The 13705-nt window shown below is 34.8% G+C and overlaps 1 long non-coding RNA gene across 1 annotated transcript in view; it reads right to left on the bottom strand.

The window, feature by feature from the left end:
- LOC110267475 overlaps positions 1-11690 on the bottom strand; it is a 16719-nt gene extending 5029 nt beyond the window's left edge. Inside the window, exon 1 of the long non-coding RNA XR_002355179.1 lies at positions 11680-11690. This is a non-coding gene — a long non-coding RNA (uncharacterized LOC110267475). The remainder of the gene's footprint in view (positions 1-11679) is intronic.

The raw sequence follows: 13705 nt of genomic DNA, 5'->3' as shown, positions 1-13705 counted from the left end.
AAATAAAACGTAAGGACGATTTTAAATAAAAAATAATGTTGGGGACGGTTTCGATTCTGATCCTAAACGTTAGGAACCAAAACAATACTTTTCCCATTATTATTATTATTGTTATTGTTATTGTTATTGTTATTGTTATTGTTATTGTTATTGTTATTATTTGATATTTAAGTAATGAGATCTAGGATGTAACACCCTACCACACTGAGCTTTACGCTTAAGTCGTAAAATAGAGGTGGTGTGGTATTACGACCTCTAAAATAAAATGTATACATATAATAGCAGAAAAATCTTAATATGCTAGGAGCCTTGAAGAATAGAGGAAATAAAAATCGCGAAATAAAAGCGCAACACTCAAAGAACAAGTTAACTTGCGTGCTAAGAAAACTATAACTATTAAACATAGGATAATAAAAGTAGGAGTAGAGTGCCAAAGATACAAAATAACAAGCTCCTAACTCAGCCTGCGAAGTCAAGGTTGGCCGGAGAATATTTACACACATATACCTACATATCCAAACCCAAAAGTACATAAACAAAATCCTGCCTCTCCATAAGCCTCTAAGAGGATCAAAAAGAATAAGTTATGCGGAGAGAAAGAGCTAAGTACAAATATATACATCACTGTACAACAAAATAACCCAGTAACCACTTCGCTTCAGGTATCCAGACGCCTAATGAGATGCCTCTCGACTTGCATATGAAAAACAACAACATAGTATGGAATGAGAACCGAAGGTTCTCAGTATGGTAAAGGTGCCACACACATAAGATATAAAGTACTGGGAATGCCAGAGGCAATCCTAGAACGCCGACACTCAGATTATAGAGCTTAAAGTATTAAACAAAAGCCATAAAAGGTAGTTTTCTAAGAGTATCTAAACCTAACTTAACTTAATCTTAAATCTAAGTTTCATACTGCCATTCCTCTATACCTCCAACTCCATCATGCATTTCACAGACAAATAAACAGATAAAGGCAAGAACAAGAAGGTTACAAATACTGCATGTAACAAATATATATTTAACATGGCAAGTACATTTAGGCACACCCAATTAAAGCACAAGCAAGTAATTCAAGTAATATGCATATGATGCATGCCTGTCCTACGGCTGATGAGGCTCATCATTCGGTTATCCAGCCAACCCGACAAGTCCGAAAACCTTAGACTGTCCCCCGACGTGCATCCCCAAGAGTCTATGCATAGCTTTTTCTCAAATAATCAATATTGCTCAATGGGGTTACATTTCCGGGAATTTATAGTGCCCGGTCACACTTACGTTGTAGGGTTAACAGAGTATCGAGTTTTCAACCTGGTACACATAGTGGCAAGCCACGGCATTTTACCCAGGGAATCTCGTATCTCAGATCATTTAATTATCAAGCCAAGTTTCATGCATAATCATTCATTTGATTATCAAGTCAAGTATCATACATGATCATCCATAACATTTCATAATCAATCCATCACTTTTCAGCTTTACTTCACCTCCAAGTTATCTCCATTTCCTAACTTCATCTGATTATCAGGTGTAATACTACTATTCATGACTAAAGAAATGAAAATAAAGGTTTAGAGGTTTGAAATATGGTTTAAAACGTTAAAAAATCATGTTTGCTGAAATAGGGTCCACGCGTACGCGTGGCTCACGCGTGCACGTGGGAGTGTGACAATGCAGCTCGTGCGCGCGTCCCTTGTCATGCGTACGCGTAGGTGGAAATTTCATGTCATGCGTACGCATAGATCACGCGTACGCGTGGACATGCTCTCACGCATGCGCATGGAACCAGTCGCGTGCGCGTTGCGAGTCACGCGTACACGTAGACGTACGATCTTGAAAAGAAACAGTTTTGAAAGCAAGGCTGCAGAATGATAAAAATGCAGTTTTAACATTCAATCTTCCAACAACCATAACTTTTTCGATTTAAAATATTTTTCACCCATTCTTCAAATGGTATAAACTTCACGAGCCCAACTATCATTTTAAAACAAGTTGGAAACAAATTGAGGGTCCGAGAACCAAGTTATACCTCACCGAAGTTCGGCCAAAAACCAACTTTTGTAACTTACAAAACCTCTTTCTCATTCAAAATAATTCTCATGTTGCCAACTCCATAACCTATACATGCTAGCACCAAAAAGGTCCTCCTTCCTCAACACCATAACCACCATGAAAATCACACTTCACACCAACAATTAATTCATATACATATGCCAAATCCACCAACAAAACTACATACATACATACCAAAAGCCATAACCAACCATAGTTCATAAATTACTTACTTGTATCCTCAAAACAATGATTAACCACATTTCAAAACTTCAATTAATCAGCATCACATCAATCCATGTTTAACAACAAAACACTAAATCACAATATACACATATGTTCCAACTTATCCTACGGCCATCTAGCCTAAGTTTTCACAGGACATTATATATTAAATGCAAGAAGCCTAAACCATACATTGGCCGATTTCCACGTATCGACCAAAGCAATTTATTTAAAACCAAGACAGCCTCTCAAAGTTCAATAAACTCTAAGCTCAGCTTCCTCCAAGTTCTAATATTCACAATTTCAAGCTCCAATTATTTATTCACAACTTAATACACATTTATAACACATAGATACCCAATTTAATACTCAAAGCTCAAATTCAATGAAACTAAAATAGAATTATAGTTTCTTCACCTTACCCAAGCTTCACATAAGTAAGAGTGAATGTTTTCCTCAAGCTAATTGGATCCTAAAACATCAAAGAACAAAGAAATTCAATACCTCCACTCAATTTCCAAAAATTGGAGAAGAAGGAGCTGAGAATAAAAGAATGAGTTACCTATGAAATTGTTCTGGTAGAAACGTAGAGCTCGACGCAGTGATCGCGTGGCTGCAAACGGTGCGACGATCGGAGTTCGGACGGAGAAATTACGGCGTTTGGAGTTCACCGCAAGGGTTCGAACCCTTTCTTTTCTTCTCCCTGTACGCAAGCCTTCAGCGTTCTGCTGAAAAGGAAGAAGAGAAGAACGTGGGGTTTATTTTAAAAGGCTGGCCCAGTTGGGCCCACGGTTCGGTTTGAGCCCGGTTCAACTGGTTTGACTCGCTCGGTCCAATCTTAGACTGATTTTTTTAAAATTAGTGTCAAAATTTTCGTTTCGATGAGTTCTATCCTAATTTGATATAATATTCATATTTCTAATCTTCTTTATTAAAAACTAATTTATTAACTAATTACCTAATAATTTAACGGGGTTTACATCGGAACAAAGGGAGTCCTAAGTACATATTTATGTTTTTAATTTGAGTAAATACTTTGGTCCCAAAAATATTTTAATTATTTGAAATTTTCAAAAAATTATTCCCAACAGATAGATTTTTTTTGTTATTTTTAATAAAATTTTTAATATGTGTGTTGCATAATAAATAAAACTCTAACAAATTTTATATAAAATAATTAGCGGGTAAAAAAATATTATTATAAAGCAAATTAACTTTTTTTAAATGATAAAAGAATTAATTTGTCTGAGAATAATTATTGAAAATTTCTAAAGTAATAAAAATTTATTCAGTACTAAAGTGTCTAAATTAAAATTTTTTTTGAGATCAATTAAATATTTACTATTTTAATTTTAATACAACAAAAGTCTAATAATAAAATTTGTATGCACACTATTTGTAGTTGAAGAAATTGGAGTGGGTTATACTTGGACGATCTATCTCCAATATCGGTTTGTTGTTTCATATCAGAATTTAAATTCGAGATCACTCTGTTAGGATATATTCTGAGTTATACAGGCAAACTAAAGGAACAATTGTGTAAAAACTTGTAATTTCTACTGATCAGAATCTACATGACAATGAGAAAAGCCTAACAGTATATACAGTACAATGCAGCAAAATTAATTTTTAGTGGTAAATTTTAAGTAGCAATAATATAATGGTTATTATATGTGTTATTTAATTTATATTTTTGCGATAGTTATATATTTGTCATTATTATTATAAGTTATAATAACAATTATATACTTTTTGCAGTCATTAAAAAGGTTTTTATTAGTAATTATATAATTGTTGCTAAAATTTTTTAACAATAAAACATAAGATAGATAACTAATATAATATCCTACTACACAGAGTCTTATACTTAAGTTATAAAGCTGAGGTGGCAAGGTATTACGACTTCTAAAATTAAAAAAATATATATAATAATAGTTGAAAGGAATTTTAACTAGAAGCCTATAAAGAAAAGTTAAGCAAAGCGTTAAACAGAAAATCGCATCACTCGCGTAAGCGATAAATATGAGAGAAGAATTTTAAAGATACATATAGCAATGCTTCTGACTCGGCTCGCGAAGCTAGAACCGGCCAAAGCAAAATATACACATATACATATATATAACCCAAAAGAGTAACCCCAAACCATATGACAGAACACCTGTTTCTCCAAGTCAACCTCTAAGAAGATAAAAAAAATACAAAATACAAGGGTGGAGAATCTTTATACATTTATTCAAAGCATAAGACAAAATACAGTAATCTCAGAATAACCAACTTTGCTTGCAGAGGGAACTCTAAACGCTCATCGAGGTGCATCTCGACCTGCATCTGAAAAACAATAATATCGTATGGGATGAGAACCGGGGGTTCTCAGTATAGTTAAGGTGCCCACATATATAATAAATAAGGTCCTGAGAAAGCCAGAGGCAATCCTAAAATGCCAACATTCAGATTATAAAACTTAAAGAACTAAAGTAGCAACCATAAGTCAAGGTGGTTTTTTAGGGATTCCTAACTTAACCAAGTCTTAAGCCTAACTAAATCTCGAACTTCTTTGCCTTTCCTCCGCTCCTCCAACTCAAATGAAATGACAAAGATAAACAAACAGGCAATGGCAAACACAAGAAGAATACAAGTAATACAAATAGCAATAAGTATCACAATTAGCATATTAAAATCATTTAGGCAATCCAAATTAATGCACAAGCAAGCAATTCAAATAATATGCACATGATGTATGCTTTTCCTATGGCTGTTGATATCAACTGTCGGTTATGTAGCCAGCCCGACATGTCCTGGTAGCTAACCGTGGACAGTTCCTCTGTAAACGCATCCCGAAGCTCAAAATTTAACCACGAGAAGAAACCCACGTTGACATGGGAGAGACAACACCCCAAACTGACATGGGGAGATAACACCCCAAGCTCAAAAGAAAAAAATTAACCATGGGAAGAATCCCAAGCTGACATGGGAGAGACAACACCCGAAACTCAATATTATCCATGGGATGAATCTCAAGCTGACATGGGGGAGCCACAACCTAAACTCAATAATATTCAATCATTAGCTCACATATGCATCTCTGGCATACTCGCAACAATACCACACTTCCTCAATAAACCATAATCACTTAATCATTAATCATATATTTCATTATTATCAATTAATTAACATCATCAACTGTCATACGTCATTCTCAATATTACATTACTCTCTTAATTGCCTCATATACCATTTCCATCATCTTATCAATTCAAATACCATCTATTCCGACCATTAATTATCTTTTTTCAACTCCAAGTTAGCTACTTCTTCCTAGATTAACCTCTTCACTATACCTCAAACTAACATTCATGGTCTAAAGGAGTAAAAATAGAGGTTTAAATGTTTAAAATCATGATTAAAAAACTAAAATCCTATTTGTAAAAAAAAAAAAACAGGGCTATGCGTACGCATGTCATGTGTACGCATAGGTCTCTTTTGGCCCAAGATGCATATGCATGTCAAGGTATGCGTATGCGTACGCATACCTACCAAACAGAAATGACCCTTCACGTACAAAGGATAGCATACGCATGCAACCATGTTTTATCAAAATTCAGCTAAGTCTGCAAAATTTCAGTTTTGAGTTCCAAACTTTCGACGCACAGAACTTTTTAGTTTTAAAACATTTTCCATCCGTTCTTCGAACAATGTAAACTTCATGGACCCAATTTTCATATAAAATAAGTTTGAAATAATTTCAAGATTCGGAAGCCAAGTTATGGCTCGCCAAAGTTCGGCCAAAAATCAACTTTACACAAAAACCTTCAAACCTTTATTTTCATTAATTCACCATTCAATATCAATCCTTTTACACTCAAAATTAGTTCAAACACATGCAATATCACAACAACACAGCTCTATACCCTTTCATCATCCATCACACCTCAATTCTAAATAATTCTCATGCATAACTTCACAATTATATCAAGAAGACCATCAACAATCCATCCATCATCTATACACATTCATTATTCTCAATTTAATAATCATCGTTAAATCATCATTTAACATTCAAATTTCCATTCTCAACATTAAACAACAAATGCATACTCAACTTAGTTCATACTTATCAACAAGGCACTAAGGAATTTACACCCTCATACATTCATTCCTAGCCTATGGTCATCTAGCCTATGTTTTCACAAGACATTATATATTAAATACCAGAAACCAAAACCATACATTGGCCGATTTCTCGATAAATCCAGAACATCTCAAGTGTTCCCGCACTACAAGCTTATCCACCACAGCCCCTCACCAACGAACCTAGCTTCCAAAATTTATCTCGAGCTTCCATATCCTCAAATTGATTCTATTTCACAACCAATTTCCAATCTAACATCATAATTACCACTAATATTAATATAGAGTTCATTAACTCAACAATTTACCAAGAGGTTAAGGGTGCTTACCTTGTCCATAGCTCAAGTGAGCTAAATCTGACAAAAACCACAAGATAAATCGAACCTAAACACCGAAAATCATACAAAATTCAACATGCATTCACATTGAATTTCGAAACTAAAGTGAAAAGATCTAGGTGAGAAAGATTGAATTTCTTACTAAATTAGTTAGTGGGATTTGTAGAGAATTCCCATACGAACGCGTGGCCGTTGACGGCTCGTTAATCGGAGTTTCGGATCAAAAGTTACAAGGATATGAAATTCAAGAACAAGGGTTTTGTTCTTCCCCCTTTGCTCTCCTCGTGTTCAGCGTGAAAGTGGCAAGAATGAAGGAGAATGTGGCTGTTTGGCTTTATATATTATGGGCCATGGGCCCGGTTTGGGCTAGGTCTAACTAGTTTGGCCCGTTAGTCCAATCTTGGACCAAATTCTTTAAAATTAGTGTCAGAATTCTTATTTTAATTAATTCTACCTCATTAAACTATAATATCTCATTTTCTAATTACTTTGATTAATAATTAATTTATTGATTAGTTATTTACTAATTACTCGGGGTTTACATCCTACCCCCTAACAAAAATTTTTGTCCTCGAAAATTCACTCTCAAATATTCATATACGCCCTCTCATATGTAATCGACCTTTACCATTCACTTTGTCATTTTCCAACATCAATTTAACACCCTATTCCCAATTCAAGCCTAAGCTAAACCCGTCTATTTCATTCTTAGTTTCGTTTAACTTTTTCTCATTGACTACAAACTCCCTTACCCTCCAAGGATCCCATCTAAATCAAATCGATTTCTAATCCTTCTCAACTATCTCAAGCACTAAACAATTCTCCAATCTCTTAGTCTATTTCAATCTGTTATAACTTAAATCACACATACTTTCCACTCCTCGATCTTACGCCGATTCCTCAAGACACCCTCATACCCTAAAACTCTTTCCTCACGTCGCTACAGTTCTAGATCTACCAAAATCGTCACGCTTCCGCAGCGTCACTCTGATTATAAGCCACTAAGATCTTAATCATTCACATACTTTGCCAGAACACTCCTTGAATCTCTTCATCTCTCTAACTAAACGTTATCAACCTTCACCCCAGCTACACGAGTCCTAATCCCTAGTTGTCTCCACCACCTAATCAATTTTCACCCCATCACAATTTCTAGGTTATCCGTTCCATCCTCTTTCAGCAGTAACTCGCACCGCATCAGCTGGGAAAATCAATTGTGTTACCTCACTCACGTCTACGAGACGCCCTTTGGGTCCTATCCATACTAAACAAGTGATATTAAGGTGATCAATCTTAATAGCTCAAGTCTAGTGCTTCGAATCCCCAAAGGTAATGCTCATGAACATTTATACTATATATGTCAAGCATACATCCTAAATAGCATGTACACATAGCCAGAGTATGCTCAGAAGTATAGTCAGTCCATTCCCTAGGCTCTACGGGAACGAACTGTTCTCATACCATAATGTAACACCCTACCGCACAGAGTCTTATGCTTATGTCATAAAGCTGAGGTGGCAAGGTATTACGACTTCTAAAAGTAAAATATATATATATAATAATAGTCGAAAGGAATTTTAACTAGAAGCATGTGAAGAAAAGTTAATCAAAGCGTTAAACAGAAAATCGCATCACTCGCGTAAGCGATAAATATGAGAGAATAATTCCAAAGATACATATAGCAAGGCTTCTGACTCGGCTCGCGAAGCTAGAACCAGCCAAAGCAAAATATACACATATACATATATATAACCCAAAAGAGTAACCCCAAACCATATGACAAAACACCTGTTTCTCCAAGTCAACCTCTAGGAGGATAAAAAATTACAAAATACAAGGGTGGAGAATCTTTATACATATATTCAAAGCATAAGACAAAATACAGTAATCCCAGGATAACCAACTTCACTTGCAGAGGGAACTCCGGACGCTCATCGAGGTGCATCTCGACTTGCATCTGAAAACAACAATATCGTATGGGATGAGAACCGGGGGTTCTCAGTATGGTTAAGGTGCCTACATATATAATAAATAAGGTCCCAAAAAAGTCAGAGGCAATCCTAGAACGCCGACACTCAGATTATAAAACTTAAAGAACTAAAGTAGAATCCTTAAGTCAAGGCGGTTTTCTAGGGATTCCTAACTTAACCAAGTCTTAAGCCTAACTAAACTAAATCTCTAACTTCTCTGCCTTTCCTCCATTCCTCCGACTCAAATGAAATGGCAAAGACAAACAAACAGGCAATGGAAAACACAGGAAGAATACAAGTATACAAATAGCAATAAGTATCACAATTAGCATATTAAAATCATTTAGGCAATTCCAATTAATGCACAAGCAAGCAATTCAAACAATATGCATATGATGTATGCCTGTTCTATGGCTGTTGATATCAACTGTCGGTTACGTAGCCAGCCCGATATGTCTTGGTAGCTAACCGTGGACAGTTCTTTTGTACACGCATCCCAAGCTCAAAATTTAACCATGGAAAGAAACCCATACCGACATAGGGGAGACAACACTCCAAGTTAACATGGGGGAGACAACACCCCAAGCTCAATATTATCCATGGGATGAATCTCAGGCTGACATGGGGGAGACAACACCCCAAGTTCAATAATATTCAATCATTAGCTCACATATGCATCTCCGGCATACTCGCAACATTACCGCACTTCCTCAATAAACCATAATCACTTACTCATTAATCATATATTTCATTATTCTCAATTAATTAACATCATCAACTGTCTCATACGTCATTCTCAATATTACATTACTTTCTTAATTGCCTCATATACCACTTCCATCATCTTATCAATTCAAATACCATCTCCTCCGACCATTAATTATCTTTCTTCAACTCCAAGTTAGCTACTTCTTCCTAAATTAACCTCTTCACTATACCTCAAACTAACATTCAGGGTCTAAAAGAGTAAAAATAGAGAAAAATCATGATTAAAACACTAAAATCCTATTTGCTGAAAAACAGGGCCATGCGTACGCATGTCAAGGTATGCATACGCATACCTACTAAACAGAAATGACCCTTCGCGTACGAAGGATATGCGTATGCATGCAACCATGTTTTTATCAAAATTTGGTAAGTCTGCAGAATTTCAGTTTTGAGTTCCAAATTTTCGACGCGCATAACTTTTTGGTTTTAAAACATTTTTCATCCGTTCTTCGAATAATGTAAACTTCAAGAACCCAATTTTCATATAAAATAAGTTTGAAATAATTTGGGAATTTGGAAGCTAAGTTATGCCTCGCCGAAATTTGGCCAAAAATCAACTATACACAAAACCTTCAAACCTTTATTTTCATTAATTCATCATTCAATATCCATCCTTTTACACTCAAAATTAGTTCCAACACATGCAATATCACAACAACACAACTCTACACCCTTCCATCATCCATTACACCTCAATTCTAACCAATTCTCATGCATAACTTCACAATTATATCAAGAAGACCATCAACAATCCATCATCTATACATAGTCATTATTCTCAATTTATCAATCATCATTAAATCACCATTTAACATTCAAATTTTCATTCTCAATATTAAACAACAAATGCATACTCAACTTGGTTCATAATTATCAACAAGACACTAAGCAATTTACACCCTCATACATTCATTCCTAGCCTATGGTCATTTAGCCTAAGTTTTCACAAGACATTATATATTAAATACGAGAAACCAAAACCATACCTTGGCTGATTTTCCGATAAACCCAGAATACCTCAAGTGTTCCCGCACCACAAGCTTATCTACCACAGCCCCTCACCAATGAACCTTGCTTCCAAAATTTATCTCGAGCTTCCATATCCTCAAATTGATTCCACTTCACAACCAATTTCCAATCTAACATCATAATTACCACTAATATCAACATAGAGTTTATTAACTCAACAATTCACCAAGAGATTAAGGGTGCTTATCTTGTCCACAGCTCAAGTGAGCTAAACCTGACAAAAATCCGCAAGATAAATCGAACCTTAACACCGAAATCATACAAAATTCAACATGCATTCACATTGAATTTCGAAACTGAAGTGGGAAGATCTGGGTGAGAAAGATTGAATTTCTTACCAAATTAGTTTGTGAGATTTTTAGAGAACTTCAAGACGAACGCGTGGCCGCTGACGGTTTGTCAATCGGAGCTCTGGATCAAAAGTTACAAGGATTTAAAATTTAAGAACAAGGGTTTTGTTCTTCCCTCTTTGCTCTCCTTGTGTTCAGCGTGAAAGTGGCAAGAATGAAGAAGAATGGTGGCTATTTGGCTTTATATATTATGGGCCATGGGTCCGGTTTGTGTCTGATCCAATTAGTTTGGCCCGTAGTCCAATCTTGGACCAAATTCTTTAAAATTAATGTCAGAATTCTTATTTTAGTTAATTATACCTCATTAAACTATAAGATCCTATTTTCTAATTGTTTTGATTAATAAATAATTTATTGGTTAGTTATTTACTAATTACTCGAGATTTACAACTAATGTCTAATTGCCAATAAATATATTATTAGTTATTTTTATTATCGCTAAAAACAATAAATAACTACTAAAAGTAATTTTTTCTAATAATCATACCAATAGAAATTTTTTTTAGAGAACCAGACTAAATCCTTAAAAAAATAGATAACCGAATTAAAGAGTGTTATTATACTTGTAAGTTGTACTAGTGCATTATATAATATATTCTATGCTTGTCACCCTAAATTCCCAAACTCACATATACTATTATAAGAAGGGGCAGTTTTGAGTTTGTCATGAAATTTGATGAATTTGGTGGCAAGTAGTTTTGTGAGAACATTCGCCAATTTTTTGTTCTATGGTGGGGATGTGAATATCATATAGTTAGTTTCCTATTATTAATCCGCTTTCGAACAAAATGTAAGTCCATGTTAAAATGATTTAACTTATGATGATGTTGAATTAGGTTGACTTCATAGAATTATAAGATTGTCACGTTTAGTAAAGATATTCTATGTTGAATTGGGTTGACTTCATAGAATTATAAGTGTCAGATTTTTTTTATAGTATTTTTCAGTTTGTTAAGTTAAAAAATAATTTATTGAACATCTCAGTTTTATTTATGGTTCTGAAAATTAGATCAGACTAATCGATCATACTAGTCTAATCATAAAACTGGATTTTTTTGCGGTTCAATTCAATGTTAAGAATCGCTGATTACAAAACCACTTGTAAACCGTCGAACTAGGATTTGGTCGGTTTCCATGAAACGACGCCGTTTTGCGCTTTCTTAAAAAATAGAAAGCCAAGTTCTCATTCCCCTTGAGCAACATTAATTCCCTTTCTCCTCGTTCAGATCCCCCACCCTCAAAACACAACCCTAGCCCCTAGGTTACTCTCTCACCCCCACAAGGGTCTCACTCGGCACCTCCGTCCATTGGGCTCAGGCAACACCATGTCTTCGTCTGATCGTCCACAGCTCCGTGCTTCTTCCTCATTCAACAATCGGTGTGTCTTCCACGAGCTTGCCGTCAGTCGCTGGCCTTCGTTTTCTCAGCCGTTCTTTTGCAGCTGTCCATCGCACTCAGGCACAATAGTCCAACAGTCCAACCCCTCTCCATCAGTTAGTCGTTGGTCTTCCTTTCAAATCCAAAACCTCTCTCTCCGTCACCATTATGGTTCACTTCACTCTTCTTCATCTACTTCAATTTCTCTGTATCTCTTTGCTTCAAAGATGTTCTTTTTTTTGTTTAATTTTTTATTTTTCTGATTTCGATTTGTTCTGTTGTATGTGTTGAGATTTGTGTGTGATGTTGTTGTATGCTGCAAGGAGATTACATAGAACGTCACAAAAAGGACTATGGTATTAAGGGTAAGATGATTGCTAAGAAAAACTATGGTATAATGGTAAGATGATTGCGATTTTTCTGTTATATTGCTGTTATAATTCATCTTTGTTGATTTGATTTTTTTTTATTGTTTATCTTTTTAACAAGCTATTGGTATTAAGGGTAAGATGATGGCTAAGAAAAACTATGCTGAGAAGGCACTGATGAAAAAAATGTGAGTGTTTTTTTTTATTATTTTACTCTCTTATGTTGTTGCTTAGCTCGTGAGTTCTGGTGGAAAGGCTGCATTTTTGTTTAGGAATGAAATTATTGTTAGGAAATTATTTTATTTCCTAACTTATTTGTGGGCAATACATATATTAATTATAATCACAAATTATGCTATTTCAAATTAAATGACTTATATAATGATGATCTCATTTATTGTTTTAAATGCTAATTGAATAAGTCATTATTACTTTTGATTTGGACTTAAATGACAATAAAACCAGATATTATCTTTTGTTCCTTAGATAATTATCTTTTTTGGATTTTAGATATATTATCTTTTGGGCTTTAGATACTATTTTATTTGGGCTTAAGGGTTTAATGGGTGCCATGCTCAAATATAAATAGGCATTCAGGGTTTCAGTCCCCAAGATACCAAAGCCGTCTTTGTTACTCTTTCTCCATCAAAAGAGTTGCAGTTCAGTCTCCTAGGAATACAGAAGCCTTTGGTTGAGGAAGATCGAAAGAACCACAAGATCCAAACTCTTCCAATCGTATAATTCATGTTTATGAATTCAGGTACGCTTCCGCATTCGAGTATGATATATATTTTGATGATTCAATATGAATAATCTGACTTATTGAAATTAATTTATTCCAACAAGTGGTATCAGAGCCATTCATAATTAAATTATCGAAAATATTCGATTTTATTTTATTGGATCAATATATATACTTATGCGTTGTTTACATATAAAATTGTTGCGCGTTCGGAGAAATTATTTCCACTATGCACTTGTGTCATATGTGTATATGTATATTAGTATTTTCACTGATGCATCATGAATTCTTTATTATGTATGCGCGACTGTTCGTGACTTCGTGTATATATATAACTTTAGTTCTGTTTCGGCAT

The sequence above is a fragment of the Arachis ipaensis genome, chromosome B02, assembly GCF_000816755.2.
Source record: "Arachis ipaensis cultivar K30076 chromosome B02, Araip1.1, whole genome shotgun sequence".
NCBI classification, from domain to species: Eukaryota; Viridiplantae; Streptophyta; class Magnoliopsida; order Fabales; family Fabaceae; genus Arachis; species Arachis ipaensis.
This window is presented reverse-complemented; position numbering and strand designations above follow the sequence as displayed.